The sequence below is a fragment of the Dasypus novemcinctus genome, chromosome 5, assembly GCF_030445035.2.
Source record: "Dasypus novemcinctus isolate mDasNov1 chromosome 5, mDasNov1.1.hap2, whole genome shotgun sequence".
In the NCBI taxonomy this organism is placed as follows: Eukaryota; Metazoa; Chordata; class Mammalia; order Cingulata; family Dasypodidae; genus Dasypus; species Dasypus novemcinctus.
Genome location: NC_080677.1, coordinates 13,567,825 through 13,594,614, shown reverse-complemented (window position 1 = coordinate 13,594,614; position 26,790 = coordinate 13,567,825).

The following is a 26,790-nucleotide window of genomic DNA, read 5'->3' as shown; positions in this document are numbered from 1 at the left end:
TAGCAAATACAGAAACACAGAAAATTAAAACCAGCCACAAAGCCACAACCAAGAAATAGAGCTAATATTTTGTTACATATCTTGTCAGTCTTTTATGTGAATTTTTAAAAACAAAATTGGGATCATAGTCTTTTTTTTTTTTTCATTTAACAATAAATAGAAATTTTTCTCATGGCATTAAATATCCTGCAACATTAGGCTTAATGACTATAATATTATTCCATCCCATGTTAAAATTTTTTAAAATGTACGTTTTATGGATAAGAAGTCTTACACATGTTCAAAGGCATAACAAAAGGGGCATTTTGAAAAAGGGAAACTAAATTTATTGGGAAAAGAAGCAATCAAAGCAGCACCTGGAAATGTGGACCCTCTTTCCAAAGAACTGACAAACCAAACTCTTCTATCAGGGTAATTCCTTTCACAAACAGGAAGAATTACTAGAATTTTACAGAATTTGAGACATGCAAAAAACTAAATATTCATAAGAGCTGACACACTGATTCCAAAATTGATTAAATGACTTTAAATGTATCATTGTTTTCAGGAAAGTCTGGGACTAATGTTCAAGGAACTACCACAATTATCTAATTTTTTCTCACTGAGTGAAGAAGGTAGGACCGATGCAAACATCTTGACACTGCAAAAGAGATTTGAGTCTCTTTTACTTAGTGTTATCCATACCAAGAACTTGTCATAGACACATTGTGAGGGCTGAGCTACAATGTAAGTTACAGCACAAGCCATAGGTGTGTAGAAATGACTGCACTATTATGATAACACTAATTGGAAATTTCTAAGAAACATAATCTTACCTCAGTTATCTCAGTTATCTCAAGAGCATACATACACTCATGAAAAAAGTGCTGATACATCCTTCACTAGGTTGCAATTGTTACCACTTTGCCATACTTGCTTTAACAAAGCTTTTGGGCTTTCTGCCCCACGCATACTTGTGTGCATGTGTGTGTGTGTGTGTTTTTATTGAGCATATAAGAGATACTCCCAGGAATCTTGATACTTCATCCCTAAAGAGAATAAGAACATTCTTTTATATTATCATTTTGATGGTTAAATTATTGATCTACTTCCCAGGTTATGGTGTCCAATTATTTGATCTAGCAAGCACTGGCTTGTTTGATACTGTGAGGTATTTCATGGATTTAAATCATTGATAGATGACTATATCTATGGCTAATTATACTACAATAAACTAAGGAGCTTACCTTCAACAATGAGAAGTCTCAGCCAATCAGCTGAAGACCTTAAAAGGAGAACTGATGTGTTCTGCAGAATTAAGGGAGAATTTCCATCTCTGCTTCAGCCAGTCAGCCAGCTAGCTTTCTTCTGGGGGAATTCATCAAAAATCTTGTTGTATGTATCCCCTATAAAATTTGGACATACCAATCCCCACAGTTGCATGAGCCAATTCCTACAAAAAATATCTCATAGTATTTACATAAATACAAATACACACACACACACACACACACACCTATATATATCCTGTTGATTCTGTTTCCCTAAGAGAACCCTGGCTGTTACAGCTTTGGTACCAGGAGTGGTTTCTGAGAAACAGAATAACAGAATCTTAAAGATGAGATTTCTGAGTTGGCTCTGTGGTTTTTGGAATTGGTTCTCTAATGTGATTAGATTCAAAGGTACTAATGATTCTATGTCTAACAATCAAGATGGCACTGATAGGCCATGGTATGAGTTGGCAATAGAGCTATTCAAAATATCATCACTGGATACACTACTCAAGGTTTTGGGCGAGAGTGCTTTTGATAGCTTAACAGAGTTTTGTGGAGTCAAAAAAGTACAATGATGTTGCCTAGTTGTTCCTAAACATGCCAGATACAGTTGTAAAAGAAAGGGATGAGCTCAAGACTTCAAATTCCCAACTTAAGCATCACATGAAGGGCAGGAAAGTTGCTGTGTGCCATGAAGGAAAATCTTATTTCATGTAGCTGCAAATTTGAGATTTCTGAAAACCATACCCAGAATCTTACTGTGTCTTGCTAGTTGCAATGTAAATTCAATTCCCAATCTTGCAGGGTGTCTGTTCTTAATATGAGGGCAATGATTGGAAAGGAATAGGATCCAAAAAATTGGAATGGAAACATGTGGGTTGATAATGATGAGGGTGGGGCAATGAAATCCTAGCCTCTGCTGAGTCTTTTCCAGATAAACTTGCAATGGTCTGTTCTGAGGAATCAGCCACCCAATCTCCATCCAAAGAGATTCAACATCCAGCTGAAGAGATTTAACCCTGCTGTGTCTGAGAAATCCGTAACCACCTCCTCTGATGAAAGAGCCCTCACACCTCTGTCTAAAGAGATTAATCTTGTTTCATCAGATGAAATTGCAATGGAATGCTCTGAGGTAGTGGGCTTGCAATTCACTTATTCTTGCCATGGCCCACCTCCACCACCCTGTTTTCTTCTAAACCTATAACTATAGAGAAGTCCCAAAAAGCTGCAAGAGGTGAGATACAAAGTGTAACCCATGAAAAGGTGCAATATATTCCAAAAGAACTGCGTGATTTTTCCTGTTTATATAGACAGAAAAACCAGGGAATATGTGTGGAAATGGATTTTAATAGTGGAAGGAACATAAAGTTGGATCAGACTGCAATTTATTGATATGGACTCACTAAGCCAAGAAACTGGATTCAGTGTTGAAGCTGGGGGGCAGGGGGAAATGCTAGAAAGGGCTCTTGACTGTTTGTTTGGGTGGTTGGCTGAAGCATACCCCAACATGTGGCCTGCATTGCCTGAGCAGAAATGCCAGAACTGCCTTGGTATAATGTAGATGAGAGGATCCAAAGACTTAGAGAAATTTAAATGGTAGAGTTAAGTTATCATGTCAGACTTGCTCACCTAACCCAGGAATGTCCAGGACTGTGAGCAATAAATTTTTGAGCCTAACTCCATTATCCCTCAAGAGCTGTGACTGCTCTTTTCTATAGGTCAGATATTACCATGGGAAATGCTGTCTCTGAACTTGGATGCTTAAACACAATGGGAATGACTGGATCCTGGGTTGGCAGAAGCCAAGTGGCAGCACTTAATTGACAAAGATAAGGCACAGCATACCAAAGTAGCAATCGAAATAGTCTAACTGTGCAGATCTATGGCATTGATCATGGGGTACCTAGAAGCAAAACAGATGGGCAAGCTACTAAATTCTTATTTGTTCTGTATAAGCAGAAGAGTTCTACATCAAGTGAAACAAACCTTAACATGAATTACAAAATCAAAGAGTCACAGTCCCTTAATCAATTTCCATACTTGATGGGAATTGGATTTGGCTCAATGGATAAAGCATCCATCTACCACATGGGAGGTCCAAGGTTCAAAACCAGGGCCTCCTGACTCGTGTGATGAGCTGTCCCACGCACAGTGCTGATGCACACAAGGAGTGCCCTGCCATGCAGGGGTGTCCCCTGTGTAGGGGAGCCCCATGTGCAAGGAGTGCACCCCATAAGGAGAGCCACCCCACATGAAAAAAGTGCAGCCTGCCCAGGAGTGGCGCTGCACACATGGAGAGCTGACACAGCAAGATGACACAACAAAATGAGACACAGATTCCCGGTGCTGCTGACAAGAATGTAAGTGGACACAGAAGAACACACAGCAAATGGACACGGAAAGCAGACAACTGGCAGGGGAAGAGCAGAGAAGGGGAGAGAAATTAAAAAAAAAAATTTTTCAATTCCCATATTTGAGATAATTTACAGACCCAGAATCTCTTGAATGAAGGAAAGGCTGGGTATACTTGGGAAGGGTCTTGTTACTGCCTAAAACTTATGCTGTTATTCTTATGCCCAGCCTTCCCCAAAAAGACTACTGCCTTTTAAAAGGGTAATTGTGCACTGGTGTAAAGGAAATTATCAGATATTTCAGGGGTTATTAGTCATTGTCTTGGAAGTAACATTAATTTCAGGAGACTAAAACATTACTGTGTTCAACCAGTCACAGTAGGGGCTTATGGAGGACAGATGATCAATGGATTTTAGCTCAGGTCTGTCTAATAGTGGGTCCAGTGGTCTGTGGACCCATTCTGTGGTTATTTTCCCAATTATGGAATGCATAAGTAGAATAGGCATAGTCAACAACTACCAAAGTCCCCACATTGGTTCCCTGTCTTGTGGAGTGAGGGCTATGATGATAGGAAAGGATAAGCAGAAGCCACTAGAACTTCCTCTGCCTGGCAAAATAGAAAATCAAAAGCAACACCACACTCGTGGACTTGAACGATATAGGGATAGTGATTCCCACCACATCCTCATTCAATTCTCCTATTTGGCCTGTGCAAAGAACAGATGGATCTTGGAGGATTATCATAAATGTAACCAGGTGGTAACTCCAATTGCAGCTGCTGTTCTAGATGTGGTATTGCTGCTTGAGCAAATCAACATAACCCCTTGTACCTGGTATGCAGGTACAAGTATACTTGTAGACAGTATATAGATGGGTCATATTTCCTTATCCATTCTTCAATCTGCATCTCTTGACAGAAGATTTTATTCCATTAACATTCAGTGTTATTACTCTCAAGGAATTGCTTACATTAGCCATATTTTCTTTGGATTTGTATATGTCATGTTGTTTTTATTTCTTTTTGTCCTTTTAGTTGTTCTTACACTCTCCTCCACCTCTGTATATGATCTCACAAATGCTTTTTTCTCAATTCCTGTTAGTAAAGACCCCCAGAAAATGTTGGCTTTCAGCTGACAAGGCCAGCAATACACTTTCATTGTCCTACCTCAGGGGCATACCAATTCTCCAGCCCTGTCATAATCTACTCTCTCCCTTTCACATGATATCACACTGGTCCATTATATTAATGATATCATATTGATTGGACATAGTGAACAAGAAGTACCAACTACTCTAGATGTCTTGGTATGGAATATGCATGTCACAGGGTAGGAGATAAATCCAACAAAAAATTCAGCATCCTTCCATTTCAGTGAAATTTCTAGGTGTGGGGGTGGGGGGCAGGTCAAGATAACCCTCCTAAAGTGAAGGATAAGCTGTTGCATCTGGCCCCTCCTACAACCAGAAAAGAGGCACAACACCTTGTTGGCCTCTTTGGATTTTGGAAACATATTCCTCATTTGTGTGTGCTAGTCCAGTCCATTTAATGAGTGACCAGAAAAGCTGCTGGTTTTGAGTGGGGACTGGAGCAATAGGTTTGTAACAGGTCTAGGTGCTGTGTAAGCTGCCCTGCTACTTGAGCCCTATGATCTGGCAGATCCAATAATGCTGAAAGTTTCAGCGGCAAATAGATATGCTCTCTGGAGTTTTTCACCAGCACTATAGGAGAGTCACAGCACAGACCCTTAGCATTTTAGAGCAAAGGTTTGCCATCCTCTGCAAATAACTACTCTCCTTTTGAGAACAGCTTTTGACCTTCTTCTGGCCTTAGTAGATGGGCCGCCAAGTAACCATGAGACTTGAGTTACCATAAGACCTGAACAGTATGTTGTTTGACTCACTCAGTCATAGAGTTGGGCATGCAGAGCAACACTCTATCATAAAACGGATGGACTTGAACAGGCCCTGAAGACACGAGTAAGTTATATGAGGAAACAGCCCAAATGCCCATGGACCCTACTCCTGCCAAGTTACTTTCTATTCCCAGGGCACAGCTTTGGCTTTTTGGGAATTCCTTAGGATCAGTGGACTGAGGAAGAGAAAACTCAAGCCTGGTTTACAGACGGTTCTGTATGATATACAGGTACCACCCAAAATTGGATAGGTGCAGCACTACAGTCCCTCACTGGGAGACCCGAGACAGTGGTGAAGGGAAATCCTCCCAGTGATGAAGAGAAATTTTCTAGAGTGCATTTGATTGTTCATTTTGCTTTGAAAGAGAAATTGCCAAAGGTGTGTTTATATACTGATTCATTGGCTAGTGCCAATGGTTTGGCAGGATAGTGAGGGACTTGGAAGGAACATGATTGGAAAATTGGTGACAAATATATCTGGGGGAGAGGTATGAAGACAGACCCTTCCAAGTGGGCAAAAACATGAAGATATTTGTGTCCCATGTGAATACTCACCAGGTGACTTTGGCAAAAGATTTTAAGAATCAATTGGATTGCATCCAGTATCCATGTGGAATCTAAGCCCCCTCTTGACATAGATGTGGAATGGACACAACCAAGCCAAGGTCCACAGGAAGGAGGAATACAGTAAGCATTAGAGTGGACTTAATGATATCCTATTCATGAACTATTGTGGTTAATAATCGAGAAAATGTGGCATTGGTGTGGAAAAAGTGGCCATGGTGACTTCTGGGTGCGGGAAATGGGAGGAAGAGATGAGATGTGGAGGCATTTTCGGGACTTGGAGTTGCCCTGGGTGGTGCTGCAGGGACATTTGCCGGACATTGTATGTCCTCCCATGGCCCACTGGCTGGAACGTGGGAGAGTGTGGGCTATGGTGTGGACCACAGGCCATGGGGTGCAGCGATGCCCAGAGATGTGCTCACCAGATGCAGTGGATGTGTCATGATGATGGGGGAGAGTGTTACTGTGGGGGGGTGAGGGGGTTGGGGGCAGTGGGGGTGAATGGGGACCTCATATTTTTTGAATGTAATATTTTTTAAAAAATGAATAAATTGAGTAGAATTTGGAAAAAAAATACAATTTACAAAAATGATGGGGTGGGGAGTTGGGAAGTGGGGTATATGGGAACCCCTTATTATTTTTACGTGTTTTTTAATGTAACGTTCTTTGTGATCTATTAACTTTAAAAAGTGTTAAAAAAAAAAAACCTTTCTATGGCAAAAAAAAAAAAAAACTGCTTAGAAAAATAAATACATTCTATAAGAATAGCCAGAAATAGTAGCTATGTACAGCATAGGAAGCACAGAGAGACTGACAGGTAAAGAATTTTGTTTGCTTATTATTACTGAAATAATGAAAATGCTCTAATAATGATCGTACTGATGAAGGTACAACTATGTGATTGTACCAAATGCACCACAATTTACTCTGGATGAATTGTATGCTTTATTAATATACATCAATAAAATTGATTTGTTAAATAAAAAAAAAATCAATTGGTAAGATGACTTGTTTTATATGCCAGTCAACCTCTTTCCCCAACCACTCCTGTCATTGACCAATGGGCTCATGAACAAAGTGGTCATGATGGTAGGGATGGAAATTAGGCATGTGCTCAGCAACACGGACTCCCACACATCAAGGCTGACCTGGCTACAGTCACTGCTGAGTGTCCAGTGTGCCAAAAGGAGAGACTAACACCCAGTCCCTGATATGAAACCATTCCCAAGGTGATCAGCCTGCTACCTTGTGGCAGGTTGATTACATTGGTCCACTTCCATCATGGAAGGAGAAGCATTTTGTTCTAACTGGAATAGACATAATCTGGATATGGGTTTTCCTTCTCTACATGCAATGCTTCTGCCAAAACTACCATCCATGGAATTACAGAATGCCTTATCCCCCACCATGGTATTGCTTCTGATCAAGGAACCTACTGTATAGAAATGAGGTGCAAGAATGGGCACGTGCTCATGGAATTCACTGGTCTTCACATCTTCCCCATCATCCTAAAGCAACTGACATGATAGAATGGTGGAATGGCCTTCTGAAGACTCAATGACAGTGCCAACAGCATGGCAATACCTTGCAGGACTCAGGGCAATGTTCTCCCAGAGGTTGCATATGCTCTAAGTCAGTGCCCACTCTATGGCATAGCCAGGATTCATGGGTCCAGGAATCAAGGTATGGAAATGGGAGTGGTACCACTCACTCTTAGCCCTTTTGATCCACTACAAAAAGTTTTGCTTCTTTTCCCTGCAACCTTAAGCTCTTCTGTTCTACAGGTCTTAGTTGCAAAAGGAGGAGTACTTCCACCAGTAGGTACAACAAAGATTCCATGAACCTGAAGTTAAAACTGCCACGCAGACATTTGGGCTCATCATGCCTCTGAATCAACAGGCAAAGAAGGCAATTACTTTAGGGGCTGGAGTGATTGACCCTGACTACCAGGGAAAATAGTATTGCTACCCTTCCCTGGGTTTGGGGAATGGGAGGAAGAGATGAGATGTGGAGGCGTATTTGGGACGTGGAGTTGTCCTGGGTGGTGCTTCACAGACAATTATGGGACATTGTAGATCCCCCCAGGGCCCACTGGATGGAACGTGGGAGAGTGTGGGCTATGATGTGGACCACTGACTACGGGGTGCAGTGATATTCAGAGATGTACTTACCGGGTGCAAGGGATGTGTCACGATGATGCGAGAGAGTGTTGCTGTGGGGGGAGTGGGGGGTGGGGGGGGTGGGGTTGATTGGGACCTCATATTTTTTTAATGTAATTTTTAAAAATAAATAAATAATTAAAAAAAATAGTATTGCTACTACACAATGGAGGTAAAGAAGAGTTTTTCTAGAATACAGGAGATCCCCTAGGGTATCTCTTAGTTCTACCATGAACTGTGATTAAAGTTGATGGAAAACTGCACCAACCCAATCCAGGCAAGACTACCAATAGCCCGGAAACCTCAGGAATGAAGGTTTGGGTCACACTATCAGGCAAAGAGCCCCAGTCAGCTGAAGTGCTTGTTGAGGGTAAAGAGAACATGGAAAGGGTAATGAAAGAAGACTATTATAAATGTAAGATATGATCATGTGACCAGGTACAGAAACCAGGACTGTAATGGTTATGAATATCCCCTTTGTTTTGCAACGAGTATGTTTGTACACATATATTTAGCAAATATCTTTTTCTTCCCTATCTTATCCCTTTCACATTTGACCTAAGTTATATTAACTTCATTTTGCAGTATTTAAGTTATAGCAGATAAAAAGTACCCTCCAGAGAAAACACTACATAAAGACATAAACTCTCCTTACAGCAAACGCTACTCAAAGTTCCCAAAGTTTTATGATGATGATGGCACTAAAATACCTAGACTGGGAATCGGACTTGGCCCAGTGGTTAGGGCATCCATCTACCACATGGGAGGTCTGTGGTTCAAACTCCAGGCCTCCTTGACCCATGTGGAGCTGGCCCATGTGCAGCGCTGATGCACACAAGGAGTGCCATGCCATGCAGGGGTGTCCCCCATGTAGGGGAGCCCCAAGTGCAAGGAGTGCACCCCATAAGGAAAGCCGCCCATGTGAAAGAATGTGCAGCCTGCCCAGAAATGGCACCGTACACATTGGGAGCTGACACAACAAGATGACGCAACAAAAAGAAACATAGATTCCCATGCCGCTGATGACAACAGAAGCGGACAAAGAAGAACACGTAGTAAATAGACACAGAGAACAGACAACTGGGGGGGGGGGGGGGGGAGAAGGGGAGAGAAATAAATAAAATAAATCTTTAAAAAATAATAAAATAAAATACCTAGACTTGCATCTTTACAACATCAAAAAATATAAAACTATAGGCTTGTTTCACTCATGTATAGTTATAGAAATGTTTAACAAAATATTAGTGAATCAGGGGAGCAGGTGTATCTTAGTGGCTGAGCATCTGCTTCACATGTATGAGATCCTGGGTTTAATCCCCAGAACCTTCTTTAAAAAAATGAATCAAATATGGTAGTGCATGAAACTAAGAGTAGGCCATGATTAAGTAAGGTTTATCAAGAATTAATGATGGTCAGAATTAGGAAATCAAATAAAGGGGAAAACCATACATCAAGAAAAGTTGAAAATACACTTCATAAAATTGAACAGGTTTTCTGGAAATGGAAATAGGAGAGAAAGAAATTCACCTGAAAAAGGGGTCATGTATTAGGTTTCTCCAAGGAAACAGAACCAACAGGAGATTTTATATATATAAGAATTGTTATAGGAATTGGCTCATGTGCTTGTGGGAATGGGCAAGTCCAGATTCCATTGGGCAGGCTGAAAGCAAGGAACCCTGATAGATTTTTAATGAATTCTCTGGGAAAAGCTGGCTGGCTAAAGTAGAGATGGAAATTCTCCCTTCTGCTGAATTCAGCAGTTCTCCTTTTAAGGCTTCCAACTGATTGGATGAGATTTCTCTCCTTGTAGAAGGGAATATCCTTAGTTGATTGCAGATGTAATCACTCATAGATATGGTCAACTTACCTATGATTTAAATCCATGAAATATCCCCAAAGTAACAATCAGGCCAGTGCTTGCTTCATCAAACAACTGGACACATAACCTGGTCAAGCTGACATGTGAACTTAACCATCACAGTCAGAAAACAACAGCATGGGAAACAGACTTGGCCCAGTAGTTAGGGCATCCGTCTACCACATGGGAGGTCCGTGGTTCAAACCCCGGGCCTCCTTGACCCATGTGGAGCTGGCCCATGCACAGTGCTGATGCATGCAAGGAGTGCCGTGCCACGCAGGGGTGTCCCCCAGATAGGGAAGCCCCACACACAAAGAGTGCACCCCATAAGGAGAGCCACCCAGCACGAAAGAAAGTGCAGCCTGCCTAAGAATGGCACCACCCACACGGAGAGCTGCCACAACAAGATGACACAACAAAAAGAGACAGATTCCCTTGCTGCTGACAACAACAGAAGTGGACAAAGAAACAAGATGCAGCAAATAGACACAGAGAACAGACAACCGGGGTTGGGAGGGTAGGGGAGAGAAATAAATAAATAAATAAATCTTAAAAAAAAAAAACCGCAGCAAGCATTAAGCAAAATGCTGCCATAGTCTCTCTCAAGGAATTTCAAGTAAATAGGAGGACAAACGTTATGGTTATCCTATTCCACTAGGAAGGAGTGACTATTGGAGACAACTCTTCATTTATATTGTTCTGCCTCTTTCCACAGATCCCCAGAGGTTGGCCATTAATTTGGGAATGTTGAATTGGGACTACACATATGTTTTGAGTGATAAGAATAAAGTATCTGAAATTTACTTTTCTCCTCAGTTCTTCTGAATTTCCTGTCCTATCCCCTTGGTGAGGAAGCCTACATTAACTTAAAAGAAGAAGTTAGAAGAAAAAGTAAGTGATCAAGAAATAGTAATGGTCTAAGTGTTGTATTAAACCCTATGCAAGCATTCTCATATTGCTAACAACCATCCTATTTGGGGTAGATAGAATTACTTTCCTTCAGATGAAGAAACTGAAGCTCAGTAGGTAATCTGCAAAAATAACACTACTAAATGGTAGGACTGGGATTCATATCCAGGTATACTTAGTTTGAGATGTTCTTATTATAGCGGTTCAATGGCCTCCTATGGAAAAATCCCTAAGCAGCCCATTTCCTAAGATAACTAAGATTTGAATTAAATATGGCTATTTAAAGTTTTATTTCCCAATTGGCATCACAAACTCAATTCAGTTGTACCTAAGGCAAATTCATTAGCCCAGGCAGTGTTCTACCACATTACACTTAGGAAGAGGACAAGCTGAATTCCATATAAAAAGCAAAGCAGGGTTATTTGACATTCTCAACTTCCAACTTTTCACCCTTCTACTAACTCCTACAGCTAAGGCTCATAAACTGGATTAGTCAACCTCCTAATTGAAGGACCAGGCTACAGATGAGACTGCTACAAGGAGCTTCATGTACTGCATTCCTTCTTATCAGCCTCAGATTATTGATTTTTGCTCTGGGCATAGCTGTCATGTTTTACAATGTCAACAATGATTATTCTGTCATTGGACTAATGTTGGTCTTCGAATTCTCATTATAACTGATGTATTTCTGCTGTGTGGCATGTGCTCAGCCTTACTGATGGTCGAGTGTGGCAGTTTGGTATTGTTTATGTATTTCAAAAATAGATATTGGATTGTGTTTGTAAATTGGTCTGTTCCTCTGGGCATATTAGATTGTATTAGATTCACAGTTTTGCTTTTACTTTATTAAATCAAGATTAGGGTTTTTATTGACCCCATCATTAGAGTGACTTGGTTTGAGTCCCACCCTCTCCCCCTTTCTGGGATATATAAACAGATGTTCCATCAAAGACAGGGAAGTAAATACATGGAGAAGGAGAACAAAGAGAGTTTACTTTTGATGCTGGAGCCCCAGGAGGGCCAAGCTGTTTGCCTGATAGGTTACAGCTGGCCTTGTGGAGAGAGTAGAGCAGCTGAACCTAGGAAGGGAGGAGCCAGGGGAAGAAAGATGAACCTTATTCCAGCCTACAGCTGAGACTGGAAGATGGGACCATGGAGCCTTAAGAGGAAGAGGAAGGCTGAACCCTCACAGACACTATCAGCCATCTTGATTCAACACAAAGCAACAGACTTTGGTGAGAAAAGCAACTTACTTTTTAGGGCCCTGTGTCTGCACGATTCTACCCCAAATAAATACACTTTATAAAAGTCAACAGATTTCTGGTACTTTGCATCAGCACCCCTCTGGCTGACTAATACAGTGAGCAACAGCAGGCAAGGGTCAAGTTTACCAGACTTGTCCTAAGCCCTTAATAACAGTGGCAGCAACAGTGAATACCTGGCCATAATTCAGTATTTAATCTCTATAGCTCAGGGTTTCAAATTCTGTCTGTTCTCTTGAATTTATTTTTTCATACTTGAAATAAATTAGTTTCTGATAAGCTGTTAGATGTCTTTTTAAGAAATGTTTTTATTGCCTATTAAATCTATATGGCTCAGAATCTGAGACACAAAAAGAGAGATAATGACATATTCCCCTGTACCCCAGCCACAAATTTCCCTGAAACCAATTCTCCTTACTAACGTCAACTGACATTAATTTATAATACAATATGTATCCTTCCAGAGGGTATATGTATACCCTTGCATGCTATTGCCACTCATATCATGCTACTTTCCATAGTATTTAGGTCTATTTCTGGATCTCCTACTCTGATTTATTCATCTATTCATGAAAAAGAATTATACTAACAGATTTATTGCCACTTTTTCATGCTTAAAAGTTGACTAAAATGGCTATTCCCTTCATTATTTTCACAAATTTTCTGACCAGTCTTTGGGTTTTTCTCTGTATGAACTATAGAATAGGCTTGTCTAGGGCAAAAATATCCCATTGGTATATATATTTTTCTTTTTTTAATTTATTGAAATTTATCACTCATACATAAACATACATACACAATAAGTGTATCATAGTTGTGAACTTAAAAAACAAACATATATAACATCAAACATATATAACATCTCACCCTACCATCAATAACTTGCATTGTTTTTAAACAATGTTTAACTTGCATTGTTATTAAACCTTTAAACTAATGATTAAAGAGCATTATCAAAATATTACTACTAAACAAAGTATTTTCCCCCTAAACAATCCTATATGCATAAAAAAGTATATAGTAAAAGTTGTGAACTTACAAAACAGACATACGTAACATCATACAGGGGTCCCATATATCAACCTTCCACCAACACCTTGCATTGTCACGACATTTGTTACAAATTATGAAAGAATATTGTCAAAATCTTACTACTAATCATAGTCCTTATCTTACATTTGGTGTGTTTTTTCCCCAATCACCCCATTATTTTCTAAATACATTTTATGACAGAAATTGTAAACTTATAAAACAATCATGTACATGTGCAGAATTCCCTAATAACACCCCTTCATCAACACACCAGAATGTGGTATGTCATTTGCTACAGATAAAATAATATCCTCTGATTGTTACCATGTCCATTTCGCTCACATTTTTCATACTGCCTCAGTATCAACACAGTATATTTTTCACATAGATGCAAGAATTTTATATTATTACTAACAACCACAGTCCATAGGTCACTCCAGCTGTATTTTTCCCATGCTTTTCCACATTTCCAATACTCAGCAGTAGTGATATACATTTGTTCCAGCATCTGTTCCATCAACCACAATTCTCACCCATCTCTTGGTTTACTGTGCTAAACCAGAATTCTCAAGCATTCTGTCAATTGGCATTTACACAACTACCATTTTCAACTATTTCAACCATTTAAAAACTAGTTGTTACTGTGTGTTACCATCCACTCTATATATTTCCACACTTTTACAGTTAAGCTAATTAAAACTTCTACCTACATTAAACATCAGTAGTCCACTCAGTCCTTCTCTTATCTCCTTTAAGAATCCACCACCTACCACCAGGTCTTGAAGATATTTTCCAACAATTTCTTCTAGAAGTTCTATGGTTCTTGCTTTTATTTAATAATTTTTTGATCCATTTTGAGTTAATTTTTGGATAAAGTAGGAGATAAGGGTCCTCTTTCCTTCTTTCAGCTATGGATATCCAATTCTTTCAGCACCATTTCTTGAATCGATTGTTCTACCTGAGCTATGTGAGTTTGACAGGCTAGTCAAAAATCACTTGACCATACCTGTGAGGGTCTGTTTCTGAACCATAAATTTGGTTCCATTGGTCTATTGTGTCTGTCTTTAGGCCAGTACCCATGTTGTCTTTACCACTATAAGTAGGTATTATGATTTTAAGTCTGGAGATGACTGTTCACTTTTCCTTTTAATGATGTTTCTGGCTATTCAGGACTCCTTACCCTTCCAAATAAATTTAATGATCATGTTTTCAGTTTTTTCTTTAATGTTGGTGGAATTTTTATTTGGATTGCATTAAACCTGTATATCACTTGGAGTAGAATTGACATCTTAATGATATTTAGCTTAGAATCCATGAGCATGGAATGTCCTTCCTGTTATTTTGGGGCTTTTTTTAATCTGTTTTAACATTAAGTTGCAGTTTTGTGAATACAAGTACTTTACATCATTGGTTAAGTTTATTCCTATTTGAGTTTTATCTGTCATATTTTATTTTTACCACTCTTTGGACACTTTTAGTTACTTTTATTGATATAATCTTCATTTCTAGACTCTCTTCCAGGCCCCTCTCTCTTGTCTTTTCTTTTCAGGCTGTAGCACACCCTTTAGTATTTCCTCAAAATCTGGTCTCCTGCTTAGAAATTCTCTCAGTTTCTGTTTATCTGTGAATATTCTAATTTAGCCCTCATTTTTGAAAGACAGTCTTGCTGGATATAAGATTCTTGGCTGGAAGTGTTTCTCTTATAGAATCTAAAATATATCAGACCACTGTATCTTGCCTCCATGGTTTCTGGTGAGAAATCAGCACTTAATCTTATTGGATATCCCTTATATGTTATGCATTGCTTTTCTCTTGCTGCTCTCAGAATTCTCTGTCTTTGGCCTTTGACATTCTGATGAGTATGTGTCTAGGAGTTGGTCTATTTGGATTTTTTTGGATGGGAGTACGTTGTGCTTCTTGGGCAGGGATATCTATGTCCTTCAATAGGGGTGGGAAATTTTCTATCATTATTTCTTCAAATACTCCTTCTCCCTCTTTTTCCTTCTCTTCTCCTTCGGGGACACCCATGACACATATGTTTGCATGCTTTTTGCTGTCATTTAGTTCCCTGAGACCTTGTTCAAATTTTTCCACTCTTTTCTTCATGCTCACCAATCCTTTCTTCTGCCTCCTCAAATCTACTATTATATGATTCCAATGTTTTTTTTTTAATTTCATTGACTGCATCTTTCGTTCCCATAAGATCTGCTATTTTCCTATGTATGCTTTCAAATTCTTCTTTGTGCTCATCCAATGTCTTTTTAATATCCTTAATCTCTTTAGCCATCTCATTTAATTTATTAAGGAGATTTGTTTGAACATCTATAATTAGTTGTCTCAACTCCTTTATGTCATCTGGATGCTTATTTTGTTCCTTTAACTGGGCCATAGCTTCCTGTTTCTTGGTGTGGATTGTAATTTTTTGTTGGTGTTTTCACATCTGGCTTACTAGAGTATTCTTTCTGGGTGAAGTTTTTTTCTTTAGTTTAGGGCTTCCTATTGTTTCTCCCTTGCTCGTTGTGCAGTAGGAGCCAAGCATGGAGTTGGTGCTGTAAGCTGTGGAGCTCAAGCTGCCCTAATTGCACCAGGGACCAAGGAAGCTTCTTCCAACTTTCTCCTTTACCTGGTGTAGGGACAGAGTCACAGATATGTGGGATAATCCAAGTAGAGGCCTAGACTGTAGTTGCCCAGAGAGACTGATGAAACTTCACATTCCTTTCTCCCAGCCTGCGGTGGGGATGGAGCTTCAGGCATGGGCAGCAATCTATGCAGTGTAGGTCCAAGATGATCACAGTTGCCCTGGTAGACTTCTGATTTTCAGGCTATGCCAGCCAAAGTTACCTGCAGTCACCTGTATAGGCTGGTGCAGGGTTCCTCAGCCTCCTCCCCACCACAGGTGGGGCTGAAGCCTAGACTAGGGCTGCAGGCTGATCTGCATGAAAGAAACTGGTTCCCCCAGACACTGAGAGTTTCAGTCAGCCAGGCTTCCTCTCTGGCTGGGGCGCAGTCAGAATGGTGCCTACTGGCCTCTTTCTGACCTGGGCTGATTCACACCCCAGCTGTTCCCAGGGTTATCTCTCAGCCAGCAAACTCCACCAATCAGCAGCTGAAAGCAGCAGCCAACCATCACTTCCTCCCATTTCTGGGAAATGGAGCTTCAAATTCCAGCCAAAGAACAGATCCTGGGGTGGCTTTGGCCACCAGAGTAGGATGAACACCGGTCTCTGCAGTTTTACCGGTAATTTCCCAGAAAGGCTATCGCAGATCTCCACAGCTTCCTCCCTGCTGGAGGTGGCACTGGAGACTAGGCTATGCCTGCAATCTGATCTGGATGGAAAGAAGCTGGGATCCTCAATCCACCCCGCTTCCCTTTGTGCCAGGGATGGCATTAAGATGGTGGCTCCCATCTGCTTTCTGATCTGGACAGGCTGAAACTTTAGCTTTTCTCAGGATTATACTGTAGCCCGCTGAATTTACTCATCAGTAGCTGAAATTGGTGCCCAACCATCCCTTCTTCCCCCACATTGGGGAAGTGGAGCTTTCAATTCCAGCCATGGAACAGCTCGCAAAGTGGCTTGTGCCTCCAGTGGAGGATGGGCAATGGCCTCTGCAGCATAGACCGCTCTACTTATGAGTCTTCTCTGCAGATGGGCAGTCTTTTCCTTCCATTCCTTCAAGTACGTTACAGAATGCTCTTCTGGTCTCCTGGAGCCACCAAACAGGTGCTTCAGCTAGCTCCAGAGATCTCTGGGTGTTTGATAACTGCCCTGTAGCAGGAGCTGACTCAAGGAGCTCCTTACTCCACCATCATCTTGCTGGATATTTCCTAATTGGTATATTTTGATATTATACTAGACCCCTAGATTAATTTAGGTAGGATTAACATATATAAAAATTTGTCTTCCTATTCAAGACAAAAGCCAATCTAAGTGGTTTAAGTATTTCTTGCATTCCTCAGAATATGTTTTGTCTTTGGATCTTACATGATTAAGTTTATTCCTAGGTAATATCTGTTTAGTTCATCTAGAAATGATCTTTTCTTGCCTTATCATCTAACTGGTAAATTTTAATATTAATAATGGTTATCAATTTTTGTTTTTTCTTTCCCAGTCATCTGGCCAAATGCTAATATATTAAAGCAGAACAGCTGAAGCTGAAGAGAAGAGGCCAAAAAAGAGACTAGCTGCATGACTGATCACCCACAGCTGAGCTCAAGAAGGTAAGCCTGGAGGGGAAGGCAGTGACCTTGGCAGAGAGCAGCCACCATTTTGCCTCACCACATGGCAGGAGTCCATGAGACACCATGATGATGCCTTCATTTGGATATTTTTACAGCCTAGGAACTGTAAGATTTTACCCCAAATAAATTCCCTTTATAAAAGCCAAGCCATTTCTCATATATTGCATTGGGAGCCCTAGCAAACTAAAACAAACCCTTGCAATTACCTGATTATTGTACAATCTTAAACATATTTTAAGCAAAGACATCTCAGCTGAATCTAATACAATCAACGGGTATCACACCCAGAGGAATAGATTAGTTTACAAACATAGTCTTTCTTTTTGGGATTCATAAATAATTTCAATATATACTCAGCATGGGAATATATACTCAGTCTACACAGTAGAAAAAAGTTATAAAACTGTGTGTGCCTTATGTGAGATATATAAATATATTTATACCGTTGTTCACAGAATAGGAGCTGTGGTTATCTCTGAATAGAAAGATAGAATGCTATGTTAATCTACCAAAGGGCTGATGATGCAAAGTACTAGAAATCTCTTGGCTTTTATGAAAGGTATTTATGTGGGGTAAAATTTTACAGTCCCAAGGCCTTGGAAAGTCCATCTCAAGGTACCAAGAGGTACTTTCTCACCAAAATCAACTGCCACAAGTTAAAGCAAGATGGCAAGCCATCTCTGTGAGGTGTCAGCCTTCCCTTCTGGGTGTCCTCTCTCAGGCTCAGCTGCTTGCCTCTTTCTGATTTCAGCCGCAGGCTGATGTAGGGCTTATCTCTCAGACTTCCTCTATCAGTCTCAGCTCTCTTCCCAAGATCAGCTGTAACCTATCAGGAAAAATGGTTCACCTCTCTCCTGGGCTTTAGCTATTTGTGCCTTCTTTCTGTCACAAGGCAGGATTAAAAATGACAAAGCTCTCTCTTCTCTGTGTATGTATGAGTGCACATTTATATCAGACCCAGCAAGGGGGTGGGGACTCAGCCTGAGTTGAGTCAACCAAAAGAGCCATAAAAGCAGTCTTAACATGTAATCAAATCAAAGTCCTTTCAATTGAATTCAATACAAAGATTATTACACTCAGAACTAGATTAGCTCATGAACATAATCTATCTCTTTTGGGGATTCATAAATAATCTCAAACTGCCACACATGCTTTTCCATATTTTTCAAAGTGTTTATACTAAGCATGTTATATTCTTGAAATTTTTAATAAAAGTTGTTCCAGGGAAGCATCTGTGGCTCAACCAATTGGGCTCCTGTCTACCATATGGGATGCCCTGGGTTCATGTCCCATGGCCTCCTTCTGAAGGCAAGCTGGCCTGTGCCTGTGGAGAGCTGATGGCCCACATCCATGGAGAGCTTTGGCACACACCCATGGAGAGCTGGAACAGCAAGATGACATAAGAAAAGGGGAGTCAAGCCGACACAGAAGAATGCCCAGTGAATGGACACAGAGAGCAGATAGCAAGCAAACTGCAAGGGGAGGGTGGAATAAATAAAAATTTAAAAAAATTTTTTTAAATTGTTCCAAAGAGTAGATTAAGTATTCTGATGATCCTGAAGACAAGAAGTAGGGCCACAGAAGATACAAATGTGTTCTCACATTATCAAAGAAATAGAAAAGCTGCTACTCAACACAGTCCATCTCCATACCCCTACACTAAGCCCTCCAGAAACAAAGAGGCTGAAGTTTGTCAGGGTGACCAACAGCATCAGGAAAGATTTTGCAACCCACAGTACTATCCATTCATTCCTCTGTATCTTCTAATAATAATTCCTTATTATTTTTGTTGTTGTAAAATATACATAACAAAATTTATCATTTTAAAATGTACTATTCAGACATTAAGAACATTCACAATGTTGTACAACCATTCCACTATTTAGTTCCAGTATATTTTTCTCACCCCTAAAAAAAATCCCATGCCCATTAAGCTGCCATTCCCACTCCACCATCCCCCCACCCCTGGCAACCACTAATCTACATTCTGTCTCTATGGAACTGAAATATTCCGGGTATTTCATATAAATGGAATCATACAATATGTGGCTTTTAGTGACTGGCTTCTTTCTCTTAGCATAATGTTTTCAAAGTTCATCCACATTCTAGCATGTATCAGTACTTCAGTCCATTTATGGCTGAATAATATACCATTGGATGGATACACCATAATTTTTTATCCATTCATCTACTGATGGACTTATGGGTTGACTCCACCTTTCAGCTATTTTTTTAAATATTAATACTGCTATGAACATTTATGTGTAAGTTTTTGCTTGAATACCAGTTTTCAATTCTTCAGGATATATACCTAGGGGGCTATTGCTAGGTCATATGGTGATTCTATGTTTAACTACTTGAGAAGCTGCAGACTGTTTTCCACAGAAGCTGTTGTTAATTATTTCTTTAATATTAGCAACAAATGTTTGTCAGATACCACAAAATTTACGCTTTTAATAGGAAAAATGTATTAATTAGCTTACAAGCTTACAATTTTGAGGCTGAGAAAAATGTCTAAATCAAGGCATCATCAGGTGATGCTTTCTCCCCAAAGACCAACAGCCTGTGATCCTGGACTCCCCTGTCATGTGGCAAGGCACCACAGGTGGTGTCTGCTGGTCTCTCCCATCTCTTCCAGGTTTCATTGCTTTCAGCTTCTTGCTTTCATGGCTTTTGCTCTCTCTCTCTCCCTCTTGCCTTCTCTGCATTCACCGTTTATAAAGGACTCCTGTAAAAGGATTAAGATCCACCTTAGGTCATGCTTTAACTGAAGTAGTCTCATCAAAAGGTCCTATTTACATTAGGTTTACACCCACAGGAACGGATAACCTTGAGAAGATGATTTTCTGGGTAACATCAGTTCCAAACCACCACTCTTGGGTTTTTCATCAATGAAGTGGGTACCCTCCCACAAGATAACTTAATATGTTCTGAATTGCTGAGACTAAATGCTTATAATAAAACATATTGATCAGAGTTACAATACCTAAACATAAGCACTGTTAACATTTTGGCACATTTCTTCCACTTTTCTGTTACTGCTTATGTTGACTTCTTCTGTCCTTCTTCTTGCCCATCTTTTGATGCCTTTATACCAAAGGACCTCTAAAATGAAAAACAAATTGGCAAAATTATACATTCCACATTCATCGTCCTACTTTTAAATTTTTATTTATTTATTTTTTTAGGTATGAAGGCCAGGGATTGAATGCAGGACCTCCTAAGAGGGAAGCTGGCACTCAACCACTGAGCCACATTGGCTCTGATGGATTGGTTGTTGTTTTTTTCCTTTGTTTGATTGTTGTTTCTTTCTTTCTTGTGTTTTTAGGAGGTACCGGGGACTGAACCCAGGACCTCCTATGTGGGAAGCAGGTGGGTAACAGCTTGAGCCACATCTCTCACCCATCCTACCTTTTAAAATATCTAATATTAAAAGGTCTGAGAGAAGTTTCATGCATTTAATAGCTTAGAAGTGGATTTCATTTGCTACAATATTCCCAAACTTGCTGGATCATAAATATCACCAAGGGGGTATTTCTTAATACAGTTACAGCAGTACTGACAACTTACCCTGCTGCTACAAGGAATACAAGAACTTAATAAACCAATCACATTTAAAGAGGTTCGATCACTCATCAAAAATGCCCCAAGAAAGAAAAGTTCAGGATCAGGTGGCTTCACAGGTGATTTCTACCGAGCATTTTGAAAAGAATTAACATGAATCCTGTTTAAACTCTTCCAAAAAATTGAAGAGGAGGGAAAATTACCTGATACATTTTATGAAGCCAGCATCACCGTAATACCAAAGCCAGATAAAGGCACTACAAGAAAATTACAGACCAATTGCCAATGAACATAGGTGCAAAAATTCTCAACAAAATAATCACAAATATAATCCAACAGCATTGCAAAAGACTTAAACACCACTACCAAGTAGGACTCATCCCAGAAATGCAAGGGTGATTATACATAAATTAATGTAATACACCACATAACAAATTGAAGAGAAAAAAACCACATGATCATCTCAATCAATGCAGAAAAGGCATTCAACAAAATTCAGCATCCTTTCTTGATAAAAACACTTTGAAAGACAGGAACAGAAGGAAAATTCCTCAATATGATAAAGGGCATATATGAAAGACCCACAGCCAACATCATACTCAATGAGGAAAGGTTGAAAGCTTTCCCTTTAAGATTGGGAACAAGACACAGATGCCCGCTATCACCATTGTTATTCACAATTGTGCTAGAAATTCTAGCTAGAGCATTAGACAAGAAAAAAACAAAACAAGTAGAAATGGTGAAAGCACATCATAGTGTTTGTAACTTACAGTGCTATTATATTGGATGAATTGCTTGAAAGGGAAACTCTAAGGACATGTATATTACTAGAAGGAAAGCTAAAAAAATGTAACCTGGGACTGTAAAACATAATGAAAATGTGAAATATGAATATGGGTAGTATTGCATATATAAGACTGTTTTTTACAAAATATAAACACAAATAAACTATAGATTTGGATACAGAATAGCAGCTATGTATAGCCAGGGAAACACAGAGGATTGAGAGGTGATGAGTTTTGTATGTTTATTTGTTTTTTGTTTATTACTATCATTGGAATAATGAAAATGTTCTAATAACAGTTAAAGTGATGAATGCATAACTATGTGATTATACAAAATACTATAAATTATACACTTTGGGTATATATTATGCATTGTAAATATGTTTCAATAAAATTGATTTGCTTTAAAAAAAACACAGCAAAACAAAATATAAAAAGCATTAAAATAAGAAAAGAGGAAGTAAACTCTCACTATTTGCAGATGACATGAAAGTACTCAATAATCTTTCTCTAGGAGAGATCACATGCTTAGCCATAGCACAGCTCTCAATAAATTCAAGATGATTAAAATTATACAAAGCACCTTTTCTGATCATAATGGAATGAAGCTGGAAATCAATAGGTGGAAAAGGGAGAGATCTGCAAATATATGGAGTCACACCCTTTAACAATCAGTGGGTCAAAGAAGAAATTGCAAGATAACTTAGTAGATACCTTGAGACAAATAAAAATGACAACACAACTTACAAAATCTTATAGGATACAGCAAAGGCAGTGCTGAGAGGGAAATTTATAGCCCTAAACGCCTATATCAAAAAAGAAGAGCTAAAATAAAAGAACTAACTGAGCAACTGGAGAAACTAGAAAAAGAACAGTAAACCAGTCCCAAAGCAAGCAGAAAGAAAGAAATAACAAAGATTAGGGCAGAAAGAAATGAAACTGAGAACAAAAACTAGAGAAAATCAGCAAAACCAAAAGCTGGTTTTTTGAGAAAATCAGTAAAATCAACAAACCTTTAGCAAGACTAACAAAACAAAAAGAAAGAGAGAGGGAGATGCAAATAAATAAAATCAGGAATGAAAGGCAGTCATTACAACTAACCCTGCAGAATTAAAAGGATCATAAGAGAAAATTATGAGAAGTGGTATATCAACAAATTTGACAAGAAATGGACACATTTCTAGAAATGCACAGATAACCTGCACTGACTCACCAAGAAATACAGGAATTCAACAAACCAATCACAAGGAGACTGAATCAGGCATCAAAAATCATTCAACAGGGAAGCAGATGTGGCTCAAGCAATTGAGCTCCTGCCTACCACACAGGAGGTTGCAGTTCAGTTCCCGATGCTTCCTAAAAAAGATGACCAAGATGGTGCTGCCACACTAACATGATGCAAAAAGAGACACAGGAAAACATAATGAGAGACACAAACAACCCTGGAGTGGAGGTGGCTCAGGCAATTAGGAATCTCCCTTACACATTGGAGGTCTCCTGGATTCAGTTCCCAGTGCCCCTTAAAGAGCAGCACACAATAAGCAGACACACTAATGCAAACATGAGGGGGGGGGCAATAAATAAATAATAAATCTTTTAAAAAAAAATCTTTCAAAAAAGTAAAACCCAGACCAGATGGGTTCATAGGTGAATTCTACCAAATATTTTGAAAAGAATTAATACCAATCCTGTTTAAACCCTTCCAAAAAATGAAGAGGTTAAATTATACAACACATTTTATGATGCCAATACTACCTTAATATCAAAGCCAGATAAAGATATTACAAGAAAAGAAAATTACAGACCAATCTTTCTAATGAACATAGATGCAGAAGTTCTCAAAAAATATTTGCAAATAAAATTCAAAAGCATATAAAAACAATCATGTCACAATCAAGTGGGTTTTATTTCTGGTATGCAAGGGTGGTTCAACATAAGAAAATCAATTAATGTAATATACTACAGTAACAAATGGAACGGGAAAAACCAACATGATCATCTCAATTGATGCAGAAAAGGCATTTGAAAAAGTCCAGCATCCTTTTGCAATAAAAACACTTCAAAAGATAGGTACAGAAGGAAAGTTTCTCAACATAAGGGCACATTTGAAAATCTCTCAGCCAACATCACACTCAACAGGGAAAAGTTGAAAGCTTTCCCACTAAGATCAAGAAAAAGACAAGGATGCCCACTATCACCACTGTTATTCAACATTGTGCTAGAAGTTCTACCTAAAGCAATTAGGCAAGAAAAAGAAATAAAAGGCATCCAGATTGTAAAAGAGCGAGTAAAACTCACTATTTGCAGATATATGATCCTATATTTAGAAAATCCCAAAATATCACAGCAAAGCTACTTGAGCTAATAAATGAGATCAGCAAGGTGGCAAGATACAAGATCATCAAGCAAAAAATCAGCATTTTTATATACTAGTAAATGAGCAAGGTGAGAAGGAAAGCAAGGGAAAAAAAACCTGTTTACAACAAAAAGACTCAAATGTCTAGGAATTGATTTACTCAAGAACATAAAGGAGCTGTATTCAGAAAACACAGCTAAAAGAAATCAAAGAAGGCCCAAACAAATAGAAAGACATTTTCTGTTCATGGATTGGAAGACTAAACATCTAAAGATGTCAATTCTATTGAAATTTATTTACATGTAAATGAAATACCAATCAAAATTTCAACAGCCTATTTTTCAGAAATAAAAAAGCCAATTACCAAATTTATTTGGAAGGAAAAGGGGTCCCGAATAGTCAAAAACATCCTAAAAAAGAAAAGCAAAGTCGGGGGGCTCACACTCCTGAGCCTTGAAGTGTATTATAAAGCTACAGTGGTCAAAACAGCATGGAATTGGCATAAAGATAGGCACATTGATCAATGGAATCAAAATGAGAGTTCAGAAATAGTACCTCACCTCTGTGGTTAATGTTTTTTTTTAAAAGACAAAATAAAATAAAATAAAATAAAATAAAATAAATAAAATAAAATAAAATAAAATAAAATAAAATAAAATAAAATAAAATAAAATAAAATAAATAAATATAATTTTTAAAAAGCCTGCCAAGTCCACTTTTCTGGTACAGAACAGTCTGTTGAAAATATCCCCAAGAGTCATGTACCATACTGGTGGGAAGTTAATGCATTTCTATGCTGCGTTTGCTTAAAGAGAGCCCCCATTTGAGCAACAAGGAAGTTCTCAGGAGGTAACTCTTAGGAAGCCTATAATACTAGGCTAAGTTTCAATTTCAAAAGTAAAGGTTCATAAGTACAGTCATCAATATCAAGGGCCGATCAGTGGACCATCCTCCTTCATTAGTAATCCCCTGTACTCAGGGGATTCTTGTTATTCCAATAGAGAATGTGGCAGAGATCCCCAGGATGGGAACTGGATATTTTTTGGTTTTTGTGTGAATCTTTGCCCATCGTGACAATGCCCCATGAACACTTGAACACATTTATATGCCTTACAAGTATGCTCCAGGTGAAAGTCCTTCCATGTATCCCCCAACAATGACACCCTGCACCAAAGATCCTCCCCTGTCAAAGTTACAACCCTTCTGTGATCCAAAACTCTTTCAAAGATGAAACTAACAAAATAACCAAATACAATTAATAAGAAAATGAAATAATGATAGTCTTAAATATAAGAAATAGGGAGGTGAGTGTGACTCAAGTAAATAGGCTCCCATCTACCATATAGGAGGTCCAGAATTCGATACCCAGGGCCTGTTCACCCAAATGCTCAAGCCAAATCTGTATTAATCCTTGTTCTTTCTCTTCCTACCTAACTACCTATCTGCACACTTATCTCTTATGCCATATCCTAACTATTGACAAGCCCTGGCAACTGCCTCCAAAACATATCATAAGTCTGTCTCTCTTCACCATCTCCACTCAGGGCTGAGACTGTTGTGAAACAAGTGAAACATTTACCTTGGGTATAAAATTTAAGAACACCAAAAAAACTCAGTGGTCCAAATAAATAACATTTTAATGCAATATTTTTTTAAATTAAAAATAATGCCAAAAATCTATGATTTTTCTTTGGACAGAGTTTTACCTTTCCTTGTGGTGATTAATGGTCTAAGAGGTGCCAAGCACTTTGTATAGACATTTTGCTTTAAATCTTCATATCAGCCCTGTAAGACAGGTCTTACTCTCCTAATTCACATACAAGGAAAATGAGGCTCAGAGAGGCAAAACGTTACAAAGGTGGTAAGTGGAGGAGCTGGGGTTCAAGCTCAGGCCTGCTGAAATCCTCCACGCACTGTGGAAGGAATGCAGGGATCAGATGATGGTGCTTTAAAGTCCCTTCCATCTGCAGCTCAATCAGTTGGGCTCCCGTCTACCATATGGGAGGCCCTGGGTTCATTTCCTGGGGCCTCCCTGTGAAGGCAGGCTCACCTGCAACTGCCCCAGAGTGTCACCTGGCCCACAAGCACCCTGGAGAGCAAACTCAGCAAGGTGACACAACAAAAAGTGAGACAAGTGAAGACACATAAGAGTGCACAGCAAATGGACACAGAGAGCAGGCAACAAGCAAGCCACAAAGCGGGGCGGGGGGTCGGGAATAAATAAAAATACAGGCACAGAAGAACGCACAGCGAATGGACACAGAGAGTAGACAGCAAGCAAAAAAAGTCATTGGGGAGGGGAGATTGGAAAGGAGGAGGAACAAAATAATAGCAAATCAAATCCAAGAGCGTATTAAAAAGATTTCACAGGAGAAGATGTGGCTCAAGCAGTTGATCACCTCCATCCACATGGGAGGTCCTGGGTTCAGTTCCCAGTGCCTCCCGAAAAAAACAGAAACAAACAAGCAAAACAAACAAACAAAACCAACTCACGGAAGCTGATGTGGCTCAGTGGTTAAGCACCAGCCTCCCACATACGAGGT